This window comes from Schistocerca serialis, chromosome 1 (assembly GCF_023864345.2).
Source record: "Schistocerca serialis cubense isolate TAMUIC-IGC-003099 chromosome 1, iqSchSeri2.2, whole genome shotgun sequence".
NCBI classification, from domain to species: domain Eukaryota; kingdom Metazoa; phylum Arthropoda; class Insecta; order Orthoptera; family Acrididae; genus Schistocerca; species Schistocerca serialis.
Genome location: NC_064638.1, coordinates 1,063,696,635 through 1,063,703,894, shown reverse-complemented (window position 1 = coordinate 1,063,703,894; position 7,260 = coordinate 1,063,696,635). Strand labels below are relative to the sequence as shown.

The 7,260-nt window shown below is 36.8% G+C and overlaps 1 long non-coding RNA gene across 1 annotated transcript; it reads left to right on the top strand.

The window, feature by feature from the left end:
* Nucleotides 1–1,426: 1,426 nt before the first annotated feature.
* LOC126458975 (uncharacterized) lies at nt 1,427–6,639 on the top strand. The gene is made up of 3 exons (XR_007585760.1): nt 1,427–2,698; nt 5,865–6,025; nt 6,178–6,639. It is a non-coding gene; the product is annotated as an uncharacterized LOC126458975 (long non-coding RNA).
* The last annotated feature ends 621 nt before the right edge of the window (nt 6,640–7,260 follow it).

Sequence of the window (7,260 nt, the reverse complement as noted above, 5' to 3'; positions counted from 1 at the left end):
TTTTTTGCGCCTTCTGCCAGACTGTCGCATTTGTGCACAGGTGAATGCCTCCTCTCCTATTACTGATGTCAGAACGTATTTTTGAATGCGCACAACTGAGCCATAAGCTGATTTTGTTTATACTTTTGCTTAGAGTGAAGTGGTGTATTACCTCTCATTCCTGTTGATTTTATGCTTATATGTACAAATCAAAAGAGTACTTATACCTCTACACATTACTTTATCCTAAAATACACTCCAAAAGAAAAACTTACACTTAGAGTTATGCACATTATGTACATTTACCTTGTGATAGAAAGAAAAAATGCACCTAACTTCATCTTTCTATAAAAGCATTTATATCTTTCTGAGGGTGAAGACCCTTGTCTCTCGATGTTTCCTCATAGACTAATCTGTACGTCCCAGGGTATGGTATTTTGGGTAATTATATATGGTCCTGAATAGAGTAATTGCCGCTTCTGATTCAGAAAATTGTTTAACGTGTTTTAGTTTCGTGTTATCAATTTTCTTCCTATACTCAGCCCTTTTTCTCGTGTAATCATTGCTTGTTTGATTTTGTCTTGTAGCGTCATTGCTGTTGGGGGTACTTTTGGTATGGGCGACTCCCACTCATTTGTTTGTTTTGTCCGGAACATCAATTCGTTAAGTGTGAAATCTGTTGAAGAATCTGGAAGCTTATTGACAACTTACATGAAAGGAATTACGTATTGTACACGTCGTGTGTGTTTGTGAGGTGTGTATGTCTTAATAAACCAGTTAAATTCTGTAAAGACTCATTTTACTCGACTTGCTTCTGGTTGAATAAAGCTTACTAATACATATTTATTCCCTCTGAGGTCATAAATTGTTTCCACTTTTGCCCAACGAAATATAAAGCATTATCAGTTAGTAGTGCCTTTGGTTTACCTATTCTTCTCAAATAGTCTCCCTCAATTTTTTTCTGATATTTGTGGCTGTTGCCGTAGTGTTACTACGTATCTTACTCCTCCTTTAGTTCTTGGATATGGACCAGCTATGTCCAGGGATACTATATCTAGAGGTTTTTTTTATTAGTATTGGCTGCAGCTCGGTAGATTTTGATTTTTGACATATTGCACACTTTCTTAATACTGTTAGGACTTGCCTTCTCAAAATTGGAAAATAACGAAGTGTTGCAATTTTTTTCAGTATATTTGCTTACTCCATAATGTCCCCATACTTCATGTGTGTGTCTTATAAATTCGATATAATCTTCAGGAATACACACGCACCATTAATCAGATTTTTCATGTTTCCTATGAAACAAAACCTCCTCGTACTCCTGATACCATTTACTTACCTTTCCACCTTCGTATTGCTTAAGGTTTTGCATGACTTTACACCATCTGCGATCTTTGTGTTGTATAATTTTCATTTGCTTACAAAATTTATGGAAATCAGACTGTTGTTTTGTTTTGCACCTTTAATTAATAACGTTCTGATTTCTGCATCTTGCTCTGTTAGTTCACGAAATTACTCTAAACCTTGTGGTAACCTAGACAAGGCGTCTGCAATAACATTCTGACTTCCTTTAATATAAATGACATTGAAATTGAATTCTTGTAACTATAGACACCATCTAGCTAATCTAGGGTGCAATAGTTTTCATGTTAATAGAAATGACATTGACTGATGCTCATAGTAATGTTTAGTATTCTTACCCCACAAAAAAAATTCAAACATTTTAAATGCCCATATTACATCTAAATTTTCCAATTCTGAAACAGAGTAAGATCTTTCTGCTTCTGATAATGCAGGGTGTATACGACCCAGGACAACCGGAAGATCCGCGAAAAACCTGGGAATTTTTTCATCCGGGAGAAACCCGGGAATTTTTCATTGTTTTAGTTTTCTGTCAATTTTTGTAATTTTGACTGGTATGAACCGATACTCTAACTAAGGAGATTACTGTATATCGCTACTGCAGAATAATACTCCAACAATAAAACATAAACGAGAGAAAAAAACGAAAATAACTTAAAATGCAAAGTTAATGCGCCGTATACAACAACGATACACAGCAAGCATCTGCCGACAGCAAAATGTGTCGCAGGCTTTAGGAAGCTAATGCAATGTTTCATAACAACAAATTGCTTCCGATGAGCGTGAAGTCACAACTGTTTACATTAGATTCGTTTTAGCAGGTACGAGTGGGTTCATGAGCTTAGTCGCGTTTGAGTAGTAGATTCTCCCGCTTCTGGCTATAGGAATGTGGCTGTTGGTTGTGCAAGCAGTCGTTGCAAGCATCTAGATGCTACCGGGGAAAGGGGGCGCCAATTCATATTCTTGAGAAGAAAAGACTTGTTTCACAAAACTCCTAGCATCCAGCGTACGTTGGTCTATCGATTATTCATATGATTTTGAAACGCATCCCTGTCGGTTTTTGAACACATTTTAATTGAATTCTGAATGAATCATAAGTTGATGCTTGAATACATGTATAATGTGCGTGATGTCTCTTTCAGGAGAATCCTCGTTGCATCTAGAAGTAAACTTTCCGCAGACAAAAGGGGACGGGGCTATAAGAGCTGAGCAGAGTAAAGATGAACGGATGAATGCCAATCGCTGTCGGATTATATGTTTGATTGGGTCTGCAAATGATCAGCATTGTTATAATTACTAGCGTAATCCATAAATTCAGACTACCAGAATGGAAATAAACGACTAACAAGAATAACAGGTGAGAAATATTACGTATTATCTTCTCGGTGTATCCAAGAAAATGAAATTTTGACAGAAAATTTTAGGCCAGATCGCTACACTAGTAGGACCAGTTGTACAGTCCCGGCTAGTAGCCAATTAAGTTCTATTGTGGAAGTAATGTGGAAAACGTGTTGTACGAACATGTAAGAATGCCTAACCGGAGAATAATCGTGGGATAACTAAACTGGTGATTCTGGTACGGTTAGTGAAGATAATAGGCTAACAAATTTTGACAATGGCAGGAATAGCTACAGAATTGGTGATGACAAGTTTGTTTGTTAGAACGAGGAAGGAGAAGAAACGGGGACATCACACATATTATGGAAGAATAATACAATTCCAAATTTATATAACAAATTCGTATTACTACTACTTCGATCTCATGCTTGAGAAAACTGGTGCGTATGAATGAAATGTGAAACTATTTCATAACATAAAGCTTTTTGCTTGGAGTAGGCCTTATAGGCATTTCATATTGGTACTTAGTGAAATATATTCTGTCGTGTTATAAAAATGACCATTTGTGTCAAAACACTCTCGTTTATTTGGTGTGAGTTACAAAATTGCTGCAACATTAGAAAGGCCTATTTTGTTTCATCTAGCAGACAATGACAAAATAGATGTAATCAGATCGAGAAACCACACCAGTCATTGGTATTAGGTGTATTAACAGCTTTTTCTGTATTAGGTATCGACATTTCGATTTTTCATGTTGCAAAACGTTTGACGAACTTTGATGAGATAATAGATTCTTTCTCAGAAAGGAAAGCACGCCATGTAAAGCTGTAGCAAGATTAGAGAGAAAAAGAATGCTAGGAGCTAAGGACTGAAGAAATGTGTACTTTCTTGCTTGTTCTTTGTCTTCATTGGTTTTATGTATCCTGTATTTAATTTGATGTCACACAAAACAGCAAACAGCAAGTTATTAGCTAATAGGCAATAAAGAGTGCAAATTTTCTGAAGAGTTCTTGTTCTACCGATTACAAATAATCCCATCCGCTATTAATTGCGATTTTTTTTTTTTTTTTTTAAAAAAGGAGGGGCAGGCTTCAAACCGGCCGACTGGGAGCAGATGAAGCACCACAAACATTTCAATTCCCGCTGTCCTGAATATAGTTTAATGGCATCCTTTACAAAATATACACGTTTCGTTTCCACAGACCGAAATACACTGACGTGCGATAGAAGAATGCTGTATGAAGAGGCGTGGCACTGCACTGTGGCACACTTAAGACCAAATAACATGTCTTACATATCGTCGAACACATATGTTTTATGTATCAGACTTTTCAGAAAGATGTGTAGATGAACATATTTTTGAAAATTCGATTCTTTAAATTATTGATCCGGTTAGCAAAATTGTAGATCTGGGGCTGATGCGCAGAGGAGTCTGAGTTATAGTGGGTAGTCTCCACGTGACCCGTGTTTACTTTTAGCGATTTTGCTGTTTCCCTGACGTTTACTCTCACGTCAAATAAAAACGAAGCGGATATCTGTGGCCGAGAGCTATCAAATGAATCAAAATACATTAACATAATTACAGTTGGCTAAAATATGTTATTAATTTCAGATTTTATTTTATTTCCACCTTTCTGACAGTCAAGCATTGATCGCCTTGCGGAACAATGAAGTTATTTTTGTCTGTTTGCTAAAGAAATTTGACTTTTATTAATCTTTTCCGCAGAGGCAGTCAATGTATTGAAACAAAATGGTTAATTCCACAGTACTGGCTAGTTTCAACTGTCTGCTGCATTTCAGGTGCACGTTTTCATCTCCTAGCATGTATGGCATTATGCTATAATAAAGTAACAAACATGATATAATACAGTACTGGTGCTTCAGGGACATTTACATCTCGAAAACCACATTGAAAAGATCAATATCAGGTCGAGGTCTACTTCATTGGGAATCTGGACATAAGAACGTTCACTTTAAGTATGCACTTTAAATGTGCACATTTTAGTATGGCTCACGAAATTCTGATGCTCTTGGAGTATCCTCCGACGTCTTGTTTCTTTTATTACTTAATGTGTGATGTTTCAATGTTTTACACGTGCGTACATACAGTCTTCCTACCTCATGGTAGCTGCGCAAGCGCGGTGTCGCCTGTTATCTGCACTCTCTGGCAAATGCTGAAACGAACCTGTTTCTAAATCGCGGGAAAATATTGCGAATGGTAATTTGAAAGGCGTTACTTTCAAAGTAAATAACCCTTTACGTAAGTTGAACTACTTGCGAGACTGTACCATGAATTTCTTAAATTACAAAGCGTTTGAGTCTCATTTAAAAATCGGCTCTTTGATGACGAGCCATTTAGAAGAATTTCGAACTCTGAAGATCAGACATTTTTGTCATTATTAAAAATTTTACTGTCACATTTGTGTGATATATCTTAAAGTGTAAAACGTGCAGAAAAGATCAACATTGTATGCAAAAGCTTAGCTTCTCTTGCAGTTTACTAACCATAGAGACCAAAATTATATGTGAAAGCTTTGCTTTTCTTGTAGCAACACTATGTATATTAATTTAAGCTATTAACTTCCCTGTTTGTGTGTTCGTGCTACTTAACAGTGATGTTGCTGTTGGCTGACTACATCACATGTCCTATGCTCTGCATATCTGCTGTCATCTGCTGTCGAGATCACATGACATGAGCTATGACTGGCTTACAAAAGCGCATCGCAATCTCGATTTCAATGATTCGGAAAGTAACATGCAGTGTTTGGTGGAATTCCAATGTATACTTTTGTAATACGAAAATACGCAGTGTACATGTTGCTGCACATCAAAGATATTTCCAAAACGTGTCTTTTTCCCCTGAGTTTCACTTTCTAAAGTGCTGGGAAATTCTATGCCCACGTATAAAACCATAACCATTCAAATGATCGATAAGTTTCGAGGGAAAATACACTGTCACTTATGGAAAAAGTATGTTTTCACCCAGGAGAAAGTATAATTTTAACTGGGAAATCTGGGAGAAAGTGTATTTATAACCAGGAAATCCGGGAAAAATCTGGGAATTTTTTTCCTTGTCCACGTATACACCCTGTTAGTGATGGGCTAAACTGCAATTTTCCGATATCAGAGATTTCTGTGAATGTTACTTTTCAGTATCTGTTAATCGTAACTGTGATTTGTTGCAGTTAAGAGTCGCTGTTAAGGAATCCAGGTCATGTATCATGCCGCACTCTACCACTGCTACTTCCGCTATTTCTGTTACTTCCGCGATTTCTGCGACTTACCACCGTATGAAAAAGTTACATCTGTCCACACAGAAAATTGCATCTCAACAAAACTGTCATTAGTAAGTATGTTTTATGTTTGTTCTTCCGTTCGCTTTATATTAAAGAAACAACTGTGAAAATATCAATAGTGTAATTAATATGTAAGTAGCCATATAGTACCGTAATAGTTCGTGTTTAGAAAATGAACTCTAACATATTGTTATGTTCACAGGTGCCCGAACTACATTTCAGTCACTCAGTAAAGTGATAACTCAAAATACCGTTGTCAACAGATCTGGAGAAATTGCCACTGCGCCTGTAGACTGTCTTCATCAGACGAGAGATTAATTTCGAAGTGTTTCGATGATCTTAATTACTTAAGTGAGATCGTTCTTGCAAATGTGAAATATATCCCATTGAGTGGCTTTCATTACAGCAAATATTAGCAGTACTACTATGTCAATTACATTACTTGTAATTAATGACAGCAAAAATGTTTAAATATCCTTGCGATTTTGCAGACGCAGTTCTGACTCTGATTACTGGTTGCTGTATGTCTCTATCCACATCAAGGCTCTTGAGAGAGAATCGTGAAGATCCAAGACAGCTCTTAGAGGATTTGCAGATTAAAAGTGCCATAATGATGAAATAAGTGTGCAGAATGAGTGATTAAACTGTATTTTATTGAAGTTGTTATGCGATTTTAAAGGAACAATAAATGTTAAATACAGTGAGTAAATAATGAAAATCTCATTTTCCACATATTAAGCGGTCCTATGCCGGTAAATTTTTCGCCACTTATGTATTGGTAAACACTTGTTGGAGAGTGACATGCCGCCCCCTCCCCCCCCCCCCCCACCCCCTTTCTCCACAATCTTGTTGTGACGCAGACCTGTAACATATTCCGAGGTCTAGAGTATGCATTTTGAGGCTGTTTACATGAAAGTGGGAAGTACAGATCTTCCAGTTAAATCAGGAATAGTTGAAGTGCTTTACTTGAAAGTAACACAGGAAAAGCTTACTTATGTAGGTGGTAGTAGTGTCGGCAAAAAGTTCTTGTGTGTGCAGTTGTCATGTAGAACACCAGATGTAAAACTTTTCTCCAGAGTCTTGAACTGTGTCGGAACAAAAGTGAGGCAGTCAAATGAGTCAATACTGCTGTTTTCATTTCATTACACTTATGCAGATGCCTGAGTTCTGCTGTGTTAACATTGCAAAGTCCTAAAGGTATGTCATATTGGAAGCAGAATCAAACACATTTTTTAGGTTACTTGATATTTTCAGGAGAAAAAGGCAATGTTTCTTCTTATTAACA